The following is a 15,755-nucleotide window of genomic DNA, read 5'->3' as shown; positions in this document are numbered from 1 at the left end:
AGGGATTAAGAGGGATAGACCTACAACTGGCGTCTAAATCAGGAATGTCCCTGAAGATCAGGGACAGTTGAGAGGTCTGCACAGCAATAATACCTTGTGATGCCAATTAGTTCAGCTTACATGACTACAGTGGGGTCTTGCGACTATGTGTTCTTTGGGGTCATTTAGTGGGTTTGCAACAATACATCTGGTTATACCATCCTTTGACATGTAAACTAGACTTAGATGCAGTGGGACTCATACTGGGCGTGGCTGCTAGTCAGTCATCGGCTCTGCCCAATGCACACTATTGCTTACATCCCTGGGGTGGTCCACATAGAACCGCTGCAGCCAACATCTGCACAGCTAGGCCCATAATTTCAAACCCATAGTTCCCAAACCGCACTTCCTTTTCAGCAGTCTTCCTTACTCCGAGTGCAGGTCGGGTCTAAACACACCACTACACACTGCCCACTCTCCACTTCTCGGGACCCATCACATATGTTGTCTTGCCCCATGGGTCATCAGGCTTCCCCAGTCTTGTAGTCCGGGAACATGTGTGCCCTGCCATAGGTAATCCGTGTAATGGCTGGAAGCCCAAATAGCCATAAAATGTTTGGGTTGTCCCACAAGGGACATTCTTGTCTTTGATTCAAGATTAGACTTGGTGGGTCTCTCCCATTGGTAGTATCCTGCCTGTTGTCTGGGAAGCAGTGGTTTGTTTACTTTTATTGTGTGTTTGTATGTTTCACCTGTCTAGTTGGGGGGGGGGGGTTGATGCTACGTGTTACACGTTTGTTGATTGGACCCCTCACCCCATTGGCAGAGAGGGAGAGGTATAGCTCCATGTTGTTATGGGTATATGTACACACACATACCTTTACATATTTACATCTACATCTGGTTATACCGTTCTTTGCCATGTAAAATAGACTGTGCTGCAGTGGGACTCATAGTGGGAGTGTCTGCCCATTCGGCAGTGGCTCTGCCAAATGAACACTATTGCTTACATCCCTGGGGCGGTCTGAATAGACCCACTCCAGCAAGCACATGCATGCCTAGACCCATAATTACATACTCATAGTTCCCCCACCTGCACCTCCTCTACAGCACTCATCCTTACTCTGGGTGCAGGTCGAGTCTAAGCACACCACTACACACTGCCCACTCTCCACTTCACAGGACCCATCTCGTATGTTGTCTTAACCCATGGGTCATCAGGCTTTCCCACCCTTGTATTCTGGGTATGTACAAACCCCGCCTTGATAGGTCATTGCATGGGCTTCCTCCTATAACAAGACATTTTTGGGGTGTCTCGCAAGGGACGCTCCTGTCTCTGTTCCAGGACTTGACTTCTCGGGTCTACTGTGCCCCCCCCCCGGTTGTATCCTCCCTGTGGACTGGGGAGCAGAGGATTGTTTACATTGTTTGTGGGTTTATTTGTATGTTTCCCCTGTCTGGCTGGGGGGAGGGTTCATGCTACGTGTTACACGTTTCTTGCTTGATCCCCTCACCGCCATTGGCATGGCCTGTGAACATATGTCATTCTTAAGTGCTGTATCTTATCATAGCTATATATCTGTGTATATCTACAAACACACACACACACACACACACACACACACACACACACACACACACACACACACACAGACACACATACACACACACACACACACACACACACACACACACACACACACACACACACACACACACACACACACACACACACACACACACACGGATATATAACTGGGGATGCACAAGCCAGTGCATTTCTTTGTGCCGGTCCCAAGCCCGGATAAATGGGGAGGGCTGCACCAGGAAGGGCATCCGGCGTAAAAATTCTGCCACATAACTTACGGCATGAAAATTTCATATTTCCATACCGGATCAGTCGAGGCCCGTGTTAACAACGACTGCCACCAGTACTGTTAGCCAACAGGGTGCTAGTGGAAATTGGGCTACTGTTTGCTGAAGGAGAAGAGGAGGGCAAAGGCAGGAAGAGAGGAGGAAAGTTAGGAGTGTAGCAGATAGTGTAGTAACTTTGAATGTTGGCAGTATGACTGGTATAGGAGGAGAGCTAGCTGATATGATGGAGAGAAGGAAGGTTGATATATTGTGCGTGCAAGAGACCAGATGGAAGAGAAGTAAGGCCAGGTGTTTAGGAAACAGGTTCAAATTGTTCTATCATGGTGTGGATGGCAGGAGAAATGGGGTAGGGGTTATATTAAAGGAACAATATGACAAGAGTGTTTTAGACGTGAAGAGAGTGTCTGACAGAGTGATGTTTATGAAGCTCGAAATTGATGGTGTAATGATGAATGTTGTTAGTGCATATGCTCCACAAGTTGGGTGTGCGATGGATGAGAAAGAGAAATTTTGGAGTGAGTTGGATGAAGTTGTGGTGAGTGTACCCAGGGGTGAGAGACTAGTGATTGGAGTGGACTTTAATGGGCATGTTGGTGAAGTGAACAGAGAGGATGAGGAAGTGATGGGTAGGAATGGTGTTAAGGAGAGGAATGCAGAAGGTCAGATGACTGTGGATTTTGCGAAAAGGATGGACATGGCTGTGGTGAATATGTATTTTAAGAAGAGGGAGGAGCATAGGGTGACATACAAGAGTGGAGGAAGATGCACACAGGCAGATTATATCCTATGTAGGAGGGCCACTCTGAAGGAGATTGGAGACTGTAAAGTGGTGGCAAAGGAAAGTGTAGTTAAGCAGCATAGAATGGTGGTCTGTAGGATGATGTTGGTGATCAAGGAGGAGGAGTGTGAAAGCAGCACCAAGGATTAAATGGTGGAAGTTAAAAAAGGGTGATTGTGAAGTGGATTTTAGGGAAGAGTTAAGACAGGCACTGGGAGGCAGTGGAGAGTTACCGAACAGCTGGGTAACTACAGCAGAACTAGTAAGGGAGACTGCTAGAAAGGTGCTTGGTGTGACATCTGGACAGAGGAAGGAGGACAAGGAGACCTGGTGGTGGAATGAGGAAGTACAGGAGAGTATACAGAGGAAGAGGCTGCCGAAGAAGAAGTGGGATTGTCAAAGAGATGAAGAAAGTAGACATCAGTATAAGGAGATGAGGCGCATGGCAAAGAGAGAGGTGGCAAAAGCTAAGGATAAGGCGTATGGAGAGTTGTATGAGAGACTGGATACTAAAGAGGGAGAAAAGGACCTGTACCGATTAGCTAGACAGAGGGACAGAGCTGGGAAAGATGTGCAGCAGTTAAGGGTGATAAAGGATAATGAGGGAAATCTACTCACAAGCAAGGAGAGTGTGTTGAGCAGATGGAAAGAGTACTTTGAGTGGCTAATGAATGAAAAGAATGAGAGGGAGAAGGTTGGATGATGTGTGGATAGTGAATCAGGAAGTGAAACAGATTAGCAAGGAGGAAGTAAGGACAGCTATGAAGAGGATGAAGAATGGAAAGGCTGTTGGTCCAGATGACATACCTGTGGAAGCATGGCGGTGTTTGGGTGAAATGGCAGTGGAGTTTTTAACTAGATTGTTTAATGGAATTTTGGAAAGTCAGAGGATGCCTGAGGAGTGGAGAAAAAATGTTTTGGTACCTATCTTTATGAATAAGGGTGATGTGCAGAGCTGCAGTAACTACAGAGGGATAAAATTGATCAGTCACAGCTTGAAGTTATGGGAGAGAGTAGTAGAAGCTAGGTTAAGAAGGGAGGTGATGATTAGTGATCAGCAGTATGGTTTCATGCCAGGAAAGAGCACTACAGATGCGATGTTTGCTCTGAGAGTGTTATTGGAGAAATACAGAGAAGTTCAGAAGGAGTTGTATTGTGCCTTTGTTGACTTGGAGAAAGCATATGACAGGGTGCCTAGAGAAGAGTTGTAGTATTGTATGAGGAAGTCAGGAGTGGCAGAGAAGCATGTAACAGTAGTACAGGATACGTATGAGGGTAGTGTGACAGTGGTGAGGACTGCAGTGGGAATGACAGATCCGTTTAAGGTGGAGGTGGGATTACATCAAGGATCAGCTCTGAGTCCTTTCTTATTTGCAGTGGTGATGGACAGGTTGACAGATGAGATCAGACAGGAGGACCCGTGGACTATGATGTTTGCAGATGACATTGTGATCTGTAGTGAGAGTAGGAATCAGGTTGAGAAGACTCTGGAGAGGTGGAGATATTGCTCTAGAGAGCAGAGGAATGAAGGTCAGTAGGGCTAAGACAGAATATATGTGTGTAAATGAGAGGGAGGGTAGAGGAATGGTGAGGATGCAGCGAGAAGAGTTGGTAAAGGTGAACGAGTTTAAGTACTTGGGATCAACAGTTCAGAGTAATGGTGAATGTGGAAGAGGGGTGAAGAAGAGAGTACAGGCAGGGTGGAATGGGTGGAGAAGAGTGTCAGGAGTGAATTGTGACAGACGGGTACCAGTAAGAGTGAAAGGGAAGGTCTACAAGACAGTAGTGAGACCAGCTATGTTATATGGGTTGGAGACAGTGGCATTGACAAAAAGGCAGATGTCAGAGCTGGATGTGGCAGAGTTAAAGATGTTAAGATTTGCACTCAGTGTGGCTAGGATGGATAGGATTAGGAATCAGTATATTACAGGGTCAGCTCATGTTGGACAGTTTGGAGACAAAGCAAGAGAGACGAGATTGCGTTGGTTTGGACACGTGCTGAGGAGGGATGATGGGTATATTGGGAAAAAGATGCTAAGGATGGAGCTGTCAGGTAAGAGGAAAAGAGGAAGGCCAATGATAAGGTTTATGGATGTGGTGAGAGAGGACATACAGGCGGTTGGTGTGACAGAGCAAGATGCAGAGGATAGGAAGAAATGGAAAGAGATGATGTGCTGTGGTGACCCCTAACGGGAAAAGCCAAAAGATGATGATGATGATGATGATTGTTGTATATATATCAAACGACATGTGGATGTATGGGTGTCTGCATATGTATATACGGGTAGTTATTTATATGTCTATGTATGTATGTGTACATTTGTACTACAGAGAGGGGCGGTATATATCTATTTAGTAATGGGTATTTATACTAACACATATACCTCTTAATCTTTAGCTACATATCCAGTAATGATGACTGGTATTGCTGGATACTGTGTTTTGTGTGCATACTGGCCAAACTTGTGTGCCACATATGCTTTGCGATACCTACCACTAAATCCGTTGGTGTACACAGAGTCACACTTGACACCTATTATTAATACTAAGAATAAATTTGTCCCATGCGGGACAACCCAAACATTGGGTATTCAACCTTTGTCTACACCCAGGGTTACATAGGTACCCCTGGCTATGTGCATGGTCTCCAGCGTGTGCCACACCTAGGATACTTGGGTCAGGACATCATACAGAATGATGGGTCCCAGGGGGGCAATGTGTGGTGGTGTGGTAGCTACGGGCCGGTAACCAGGGTAGGGGTGGTGATTGCATGTGTGCTGCTGGTGGGGTGAAGCAGAACTGTGGGTTATGCATGTATGGGTTGGGCATGGCCCAAGAGGGATGGGCCTGTACTGCTCGGCCCGACTAGTGGGTGGGAGAGAGTGTTATGTGAAGTTGACATGTGACACACAAAAGAGGGCTGATTTAATTCCCTATTTCAATGACAGATGTACAATACTATGAGCTTGGTAGTGTATTGCAGGGCGGACGTGTTTGGCTGGGTGGGGGGGTATGCAAATTCGTACGTGACATATATTGTTTGGGACCTATCAGGCCCAAATGAAACAAAGAACGTCGTTGGACACTGCTGCTCCTTATTAAAACATTTATTCAGTACAAACAGAGTCAATAAAAGTGGTAAGCGCTTTCGGGACTACTCCCTTCCTTAGACCTATCAGGCCCACTGATGGTGCATGTGGACATATATGTTTCTGTTCATCTGCCATTTGTATCTACAGATGTCTGGTCATATATACCTCTGTGGGTATATATATATATTTGATAACATATGTCTAACTATGTCGGAATATATCTACCGAGACATATATCTGTGTACATATGTCACTTGATGTGTATATGTGGACATATAGATGTTGACATGTGTGTAGTTGTCAGCATTTGGGTGTATATATGTTCATATATTTGTATATATATATATATATATATATATATATATATATATATATATATATATAGATATATATATGTATATGAATATATCTCTGGATATTTATATATATATATATATATATGTGACTACATCTATAGATATGTTGTATCCATTTAGTTAGTGATATATTTGCAGACACACGCCCATCTAGCTGTAGGTATACATTCTCTGCACAGTTGCATGACTGGGCTGGGGTTATGTTTCTGACAACATACAATTTCTGCATATATGGCATGGCTTAGTGATCTATCATTATTTTGTATGGTGTGCATAGTCCTGGGTTCCGGCCTTGCAGAAGTTGTTTGCTTTGTTGCTGGGCAGAACACGCCCATTGGATACAGAGTGCGTATGGCACTTTCAAGTGGTTATAAGTGGGTTTGCGCAGAGGTAAGCACTCCTGACTTCTTGTCACAGTGTCTCACACACAGTTATCTTTTCCTTTGCTTAATCTGTTAAGGTGGTTCTTTACCCCATCCAAACACACTTGTGCATGCTTACTAGTGCTTACATATGCTTACTACTGCTTATCTGTGCTTATGCCTGCTTATAGGTTCATAAGTAAGTACTAGACTATTGGCCATAGGGCCTATATAAGCCTAACAAAATGTACTCTGGCTTTTGCTACCCAAGAAAATTATTTTCCTGTGCCCCTGTCAAGTAGAGTCACAGAAGTGATCCCCAGGGTGAATTTCCTATCTCCAATCTAATCATCAAGATTTTTCTTGAACAGTGCTAATGAGGAGCTTTGTTTGACATAGATAGGTAGTTTGTTCCAGAGTATGGGAAGTCTCTGGGACAGGAATCTATCCCTCTAGCATGTTCTGTTTATTGTGGAAACAAGGTTTAGGTCCCTAGAGCATGTAGCTCGGAGGAATTGGGATTTCTTTGCATAGAGCATGTCCAACAGCTCTGGGTTTGACATAGCTTTGTATGATAGGCAGAGGTCGCCTCTGAGTAGGTGATATGCAACAGAGTAAAGCTGGAGTTTTATGAGACGGTCTGCGTACGGCATCTGTTTGAGGTCGGTAATCCTCTTTGTGAGGTATTTCTATGCCCTTTCCAGTTGTTGTAGATGTCTTGTGAGGTACATAACAAAAGGGGCATTGTACTCTACAATGGGTCTAATGAGTGATGAGTAGAGGGGAACATTGACCTCTTTTTTCCTGGATGAGAAATCTTTTGTGATGAGGTGTGCCACATAGAAAGATTTCCTGACTACTGTGGTGATGTGATTATCACAGGAGAGACTACTGTCCACCTGTGTCCCAAGGTCTCTTATCACACTTTCAGTGTTAAGTAGATTACCGCCTATGTGATAGTTCATAGGTACAGAGTTTTTACCAAAAGGGATGACAATGCACTTTTTGGCATTGAGCTTGAGGCCATGGCTTTGACACCAGGCATCTGTCTGAGTGAGGCCCTGTTGTAGGATGTCCTCATTGTTAGGAGTTTTGATTATGGCTCCTAGTTTGCAGTCATCTGCAAATTTTGTTAGCCAAAGACCTTCTGTGTTAGTCTGTACTTCAGAGAAGTAGATACCAAACAAGAGAGGACCTTGGACTGAAGCCTGTGGTACTCCACTTGTCACTGGTCTGAAGTTGGATTTAGAGTCTGCTACTTTCACAGTGTGGGGTCAGTCAGTGAGCCAGGTGGCAACCCATCTTGTGACATAGGGATTTATACCTAGTTTAGTGAGTTTATCTATAATTCCAGAGTGGGGGATGGTGTTGAAAGCCTTGGCAAGATCTAGATAGGCTGTGTGAACCACCTTACCCTCATCTATGAATTTGGTGACTGCTTCAAAGAAGTCTATCAGGTTTAGGAGACATGATCTGCCTTTTACAAACCCGCACTGGGTAGGGTCCAGAGATTGGAGATTACCAATGTGATTGTTATAAGTTCCATGATGATACATTTCATAGCCTTGCAGACTAGGCTTGTCAGGCTAATGAGGTGGTAGTTCCCAGGGTCCATGGTGGCTCCCCTTTTGTGGAGTGGGATAACCATTGCTGTGCACCATTCAGTGGGCACAAAGCCTGAGGTGAGGCTATGATTGAACTTGATACTTAGCTGGGGTGCCAGTTCATTCTGTAGTTCATGTAGAATGCAGCCTGGGATGTTGTCAGGTCCCATGGATGTTGTGTTCTTGGCTTTGGAGAGTGTGTTTTTTACCTGTGCAGCCGTGATTACAGGAACTTTGCATTCTTCCAGTATAGAGATGGGCCCTTTAATGGATGAGAGAGGGGTAAAGTTAGCACTGAACCTATCTGCCAGGATGTTAGCAATATCAGTTGGTTCTGTTTATTTAGTATCATTGTGCTGTAACTCAGAGCAAATCTGAATGTTGCCATTGAGATTCTTAACATAGCTATATAATGCTTTGTGGTTGCCTTTAGAATCACTGGTGATTTTGTTTTCATAACTAGCTTTGGAGGATTTTATGAGGGATCTCAGCTTCTTACTGAGGCTGACCACGAAGTTCCTCCAATCATGGGATTTTTCTTTTTTGCAACAGTTTCTTTCTTCTGTTGTAGAGTTTGTTTATAGCAAGAGACCACCAGATTGGCTTCCTTTTTTTGGAGGACAGCTTCTTGGTTCTGTTAGGGATTGCATGATCCATGCACTCATGTAAGTGCTTATAATATGCAACTGTATAGGATTCAGGAGTCGTACCTCCATTGTCTGTCAGCAAGGGGGTCGTGAAGTTTCTGTCTTAAGAAGCGTGAAGTTGGCTTTGGAGAAATTTTTTACGATGGTTTCCCTAATGGATGGTGCGGGTGGGATATGGATGTCTAGGGTGATTTGCTTGTAGTCGGATCTGACCAACAAGGAATTGACCTCTGGTGTGGAACACCAGTTGCCCATGTTGGTAATGACCATGTCTAGGATATTTCTGCCCCTGGTGGGGGTGTAGATAAGTTGATCCAAGGCATTGGAATTTATGAATTCCAGAAAATGTTGAGCACAAGAGTGGGTACATGAGTAGTTTTCCCAGTTAATGGTGGGGTAGTTGAAATCGCCCATTATTAGGGTGTTAGGTTGTACCCTAATATTTTCCAGTGTATCAAGAAATGAGGAGTGGGAATCCTGGGGAATGGTGGGGGATCTGTAGCAAGCTACAATTTGGATTGCAGTCTTGTCCAGAGTTAGTTGCACTTGGATAATCTCGGATGCATTATGCTGAGCAATTAGCCTGGAGGTGTGGATATCCTTAATGAGTATGGACATGCCTCCACATTTAGTGCTTCAGCCCAGGTTAGGGGACCAAAAGGTGTGGTATGAATTATAGCCTGGTAATGCAGGGGTGCTCTCTGGAGCCTTGAACCAGGTCTCTGTTACTGCACTGATATCGATGTTCTCCATTTTAAGGAGTGCCTCGAGTGAGTGCATTTTGAGGTTTAGACTTCTAGCATTAAGTAGCATTACCCTCAGATTTTGCTTGCTTGTATCTATTATGGAGGTGAATTTGTCATTTGAATCTTGCCTAAAAAAGGCAGTATAGGGGTTGCAAGAGCCTTAGCCAGTATCCGGAATCCCAAGGGTGACAGGTGCAAGCCATCTCTGGCAAAGCATCGTGGTTTGTCGATCATGTCATCCCAGGCAGACAGATACTGGATACCCTTAGAATGACACCAGAAGCTTAGCCAATTGTTGAAGTTAATCATTTTGTCCTTGTACTGTGGTATCATTCTGGCTGATGGCAGGATGCTACTCAGGGCTAGGGTCATACTTGCCTAGGCTACAAGATCAGACAGCTCCTCCATGTCTCTTTTCATGTAGTCCAGGGAGGTACCTCTCAGGTCATGGACAATGAAAGAATCATATTTATACTTGTTGCGGAGTGACCTGAGTGTGTGCATTATGTGGCAGATCCTGGAACCTGACAAGAGTGTTGTGTACGTTGTTTTGCGTTATGGGCTGTGGTTGAGTGGCACACTGAGTTTGTGGACTATGTGTCATTTGGGTTGTGTTGTGGGGTGGAGGTTGCTTGCGTTTCTGCTTTGGAGGTCCCTGTTGCTTGGGTAGATTTTTTTTTGAGAGCCTCCATGAATGTAGGTGTGTGTTTTGTGTTTCTATGTGTTTGTTTTGGTGGTGTAGGTTTTGAAGGACTATGTGATGAGTGTGGTGCGGTGCAAGTGCTTACCTTCTCCTCTTGACTATCTAGTCCAGTCTTGGGTGAAGAGAGCTTTGATTCCAGTTTGGCTATATAAGTGTATCTCTCACAGGTTGTAGTGTTGGGTGATAGGAGGAGAGGGCTGTCTGTGTACATGAGGCAATTGCTGCATTGCCCCAAGATGCCCAGATTCATCAGGTAGACAGGAGAAAACACAGGGAGCTGACCTTAGACATGCCTGGATAGATGCTTATTTATTAAGTACTGCTGACTTATTCATTATGGTACTGACTCTTCACATGTGCATTTAATGCAGTACTCCAGTTCACATTTAAATGTTAGGTGGTGCAGCGGTAGCATTGTTGCCTCACAGCAAAAGGTTCTCCAATTCAATTCTCAGCTGGTGTGTGGGGAGTGCCTTCTGTGTGGAGTCTGCATGTCCTCCCCACGGTTGGGTGGCCTTTGAAAGACATATGTAAATGGGCGTGCCTTTGTTGAGGGTTGGATGTTGAGCTGGCACCTTGGTGTTTGTGAAAATCTACTGCCAATCATTAGTGGACCGGAGTTCTGCTGTGGTGACTCCTAACTGGGAAAAGCCAAACAACAGCAACATATACAGATTTTACATGGAAAATTATATGTGCTGCAGTGGGACTCAAACCAGGAATGCCTGCTTGTTAGGCGGATACTCTGACCACTGCACTATTGCTGTGCTGTTGCATTTGTATATATGTGGTAGGCAGTTAGCCAGATATAATTATGGAGCATTTATGTGCTTCTTGGGTGGTGTGGCTGGCCTGCTATCAAGTTGGATGCCTGGAATGTATCTCCTGAGCAGATGGGAGACTCTAATATTAAATTTAAAGTTAAAACTTCTGGAGAACATTATAATTTTGTGAAATAATGGCAAGTGGAGAGGAATAGAATGCCTCATTACTGGGCCATTTCAAGAAAGTCACATTAGTAGAGATACTGATGATTCTCTTCACGTCTCTGTCACTCATGGAATCTGAAATTGATGCCTACCATTCCTTGGCCTCACAGTAGCAGAAAGAAATAAGACTGCGTACAGAGAGCAATGTGGTGAAGTAGTTCATATTACAACTAAAGAAGGACTTTACAATGCTATAATAGGAGATAGAGGGTTTAAAGTGGAAGGCAGAGAAACCACACTTAAAGCTAAATGACCCGTATAATCAATCAAGGCATGTTAATGTTCATATTAAAGGACTATCAGAAATGATCGATGACAAGGATGTATGCTCCTTTTTTGAATATTTACTCAAGTCCATGCTTAACTGAACTCTGCTATTGAACAAGGTCACAGGACTGGAATTATGAAAAAGACGAGATCCCTTCCAAAAAAACATGCTGCTGGCTATGCTTTCATCAAGGATGACAGAATAGCTGATACAATATATCTGGAAAACAAAGGCAGTTACGTAGGGTAAGTGTGTCCCTTTTTTAGCAGATTACTTTAAAGCAGGGGTGGGCAAACTTTTTGATTCGTGGGCCACATTGAGTTCTAACATTTGACAAAGGGGCCGGAACAGGAGCAGATAGATAGCATGCTTTGAAAACATCACCTCATTGGGGGAAAAATACACATCTTGGGATATGGAGAAAACATGTGCTTTAATTTCCAATGAAAATGAAGAAAAGCATTACAATAAAATCTCTGACTTTGAAATGAGTCTTTATTTAAACACTGAAAATCAAATAAATTACCATTTTATTTTAAAGCACTGAAAGTTCTGTTATCCTAGCACTGTTTATTTTAACAACATGTCATTATGGAGACACACACATTTTAATGGGAGCAGTGTTGTTGGTCTCCTTTTTCAGCCAGCGCATCAAAGTCTGGAGTTAGTTTTGTTGTGGCGATTCTCAGGATGGATCTGAGGTGTAGGTCTGTTAACTTGGATCTGTGGCTGGCTTTGTTGATGTTCATGACGCTGAAGGTCTGTTCACACACGAAGGTAGAGCCAAACAAAGCCAACATCATCTGCGCCTTAGATTTGGAAGCATCATTGAGTGAAGCATAGAAGTAATTTCGTTTCAGAGAGCTGAACTTAAGGCAGGGTCGGACTGAAGGTCGATCAGTTCGAGCTGAAGCTCCTCTGGAGCTGTTTCGGTCTTGTGACAGAGGAAAGGCCACCAATTGAAGTGACTTGTCAGTTTTGTCAAATCCAAAAACAGAATTCTCCGTGCAGTGCATCCAGTGACTCACTGTATTTCTTTACTTTTGCTCCGGCCTCTTTCAGCGTGGCTAGTCTAGGAAAATGAGTGAATGACTTGTTCAAAATCTGCCTGGAGAATAAAGCCAGCTTGGATTTGAAGGCTTTCACGTTTGTGTACATGTCATGCACAAACTGCTCCTTCCCCTGCAGTTTCACGTTGAGCTCATTCAAGTGTGAAAATATGTCGTAGCGAAAGTAAACGAAAGTCACACATCCAGCTCTTGTTGCTCATCTCAGGAAATTCATTAGTCTTTCCAAAACAGTCTCCTCTTTGAGCTCCCACACTCGTTGAAACACTTTGCCCAAACTCAACCAGCGGACATGGGAGTGATAAAGCAGGTCCTGGAGATCCGCATCAGTTTCCTCCAGGAACGCAATGAACTGACGGAGCTGAAGTCCCATGAAGTTGACGAGTTTCACCACAGGATTCACAACATGATTCAGCTGTAACACCGATTTACATAGAGATTCCTGGTGGATGATACAGTGGAGGAAAATGACATCCTGGTCAGGGTTTTCATCTTTCACTTTATTCTGGATTCTCCTCAGCAGGCCAACGTTTTTTCCTGTTAAATTCGGAGATCCATCTGTGGTGACGTTAACAAGCTTACTCCAAGGAAGCTTCATGTTTTCGATGGCAGCAGACACCCGTTCAAACAAGTCCTCTCCCCGTGTTTGTCCTTTCAGAGACTCCATTGTCAAAAACTCCTCCGTTATTTCAAAAGTTTCGTTGATTCCACGGATAAAAATGAGGAGCTGAGCAGTGTCTTTGACATCGTTGCTTTCATCCAGTGCTAAAGAATAAAAAGTGAATGACTTCGCCTTTTTGTTTAATCTGCTGGTGATATCTTCATCTATTAGTTCCACACGGCGAGTCACTGTCCGCCGTGATAAACTGTTTTTCTCAAATTTGTCTTTGGTCTCCGGGCACAAAATACCTGCTGTCTCTACCATACATTCTTTTAAAAACTCGCCCTCAGACAGTGGTTTGCTGGCCTTTGCTATTTTGAATGAAAGCATAAAACTGGCCTTGGTACTTGACTCTTGAATGGCAGTTTGACGGTGAAAAAAACTTTGCTGAGCCTTCAAATTAGCTGCCAACTTCTCAGCAGCAGCTTCCTGTTCTTTTGTTGAGAGCTTGCTAGCATAATTAGTGTGCTTTGTGGCAAAGTGACGGCTAATATTATACTCTTTAAAAACCGCCACAGTTTCTTGGCATATCAGGCAAACAGCAGATGATCGGTGTTCAGTGAAAAAATATTTAGATGTCCACTCCTTATTGAACACTCGACATTCTCTGTCCACTTTCCTTTTCTTGGGTCCGCTCATCTTCATAGAGGGGCGGTGGGTTATCTACAAATATATCTAGAGTGCGCCATCTAGTGAGGAAACATCAGAATTGCAGGGGAAATAAAACATTAACAAGGTTAATTTATTAAATTTTTTCAAGTTTTAATGGGCCGCCATGTAGCCATAGTTTGCCCATGCCTGCTTTAAAGCATTTTTCAAACTGTGACCGAAAATGGGAAGTTAGAGAAATAAGAAAAAATAAATTGTGAACTGGGATATGATGCCCCATTGATTGTCTTAGCTATGCTACTTGTTGCTAAGGGAGGAAGGTTATTCACACTAAAATGTCCACAAGAAGCAAGGGATATATTGCAATTACTGGGCACACAAATACACTCCTTTGAGGAATATAATACAGATGAAGAAAATACACCCCTTTAAGGAATATAATTGGCCTCATTAGACCAATCATTGAGTACAAAGTCCCATTTGGCATGTACCTCACTAGACACCACCAACAACTGGAGAGGCTGCATCAGTACCTCACAAAGAAGATCCTAGGCCTTAAACACTTGTCCTGTATGGACAGACTCAAAAAACTCCAACTATTCTCTGTCTCATATCACCTACTTAGAGGCGATCTCTGCTTGACTTACAAAGCTATGTCTGACCCAGCTCTGTTAGAAATGCTACATCTAAAGAAATCCCAATCCCTCCACACCACACGCTCCAGAGACCTCAACCTCATTACCAAAATCAACAGAACATGCTGGAGGGAGAGGTTCAGCTTTGAGAGAGAGAGTTCGGCTTTGTTAAAGGCAGATCATTCCTAGTAAACCTGGTTGACTTCTTCGAGACAGTCACCAAGGCCATAGACAAGGGAAAGGTGGTCCACACAACCTTCCTTGACCTCAACAAAGCTTTCGACACCATTCCCCACTTGGGTATTACAGAAAAACTCACCAGCCTGAGCATAAACCCCTACATCACGAGATGGCTTGCCAACTGGCTTACAGACAGAACTCACAAGGTAAGAATAGCGGGCTCCAGGTCCAACTCTAAACCAGTCACAAGTGGTGTCCCACAAGGCTCGGTCCTGAGACCTCTACTGTTCGGTGTATACTTCTCAGAAGTACAGGCAAACACAGGAGGACTATGGCTAACCAAGTTCGCTGATGACTGCAAACTGGGAGCCATAATTGACTGTCCGGCTGACACGGACATCCTCCAAAAGGGCCTTATGGAGATGAACACCTGGTTTCAAAGTCATGGCCTCAAGCTAAATGCCAAAAAATGCATAGTCATCCCATTTGGGAAAAAACAAAACACCCACGAATTACCACATAGGTGGTAGCCCCCTTAATACAGAAGAGGTAATAAGAGATCTGGGGACCCAGGTAGATAGTAATCTCTCCTTTAACAATCATATTGCCAAAGTAGTTAGGAAATCCTTCTATGTGGCCTATCTAATTACTAAAGGGTTCACATCTAGAAATAAAGAGGTTATAGTGCCCCTCTACTAGTCACTCATCAGACCCATCATAGAGTACAATGCCCCATTTGGGATGTACCTCACAAGACACTTCCAACAGCTGGAAAGACCACAAAAGTACCTCACCAAGAGGATTACTGGCCTCAGACATATGTTCTATGCAGCCCAACTGAAAACATTCCAGCTGTACTCAGTGGCATATCGCTTACTCAGAGGTGATCTCTGCCTGACTTACAAAGCCATGTCCAACTCAGAATTGATGGACATGCTCCACCTAAAGAAATCTAAGTCACTGAGAGCCACGCGCTCTAGTGAGCTAAACCTCACCACAACAATAAATAGAACATGCTGGAGGTATAGATTCCTGTCACAGAGACTCCCCCGTGCTTTGGAACAAAATTCCAAACTACATTAGGCAGGGCCCCTCACTAACACTCTTCAAGAGAAAACCTTGACGAGTGGATGGGTAACAGAAAATACACCCCTTTGATCACTTCATTGGCTGTGCTTGACAGAGTATCAGTTAATTAATCAAT

The sequence above is a fragment of the Protopterus annectens genome, chromosome 2.part1 (assembly GCF_019279795.1).
Source record: "Protopterus annectens isolate FY-2018-M chromosome 2.part1, PAN1.0, whole genome shotgun sequence".
NCBI lineage: Eukaryota > Metazoa > Chordata > Ceratodontiformes > Protopteridae > Protopterus > Protopterus annectens.
Note: the sequence above shows the minus strand (reverse complement) of the source record.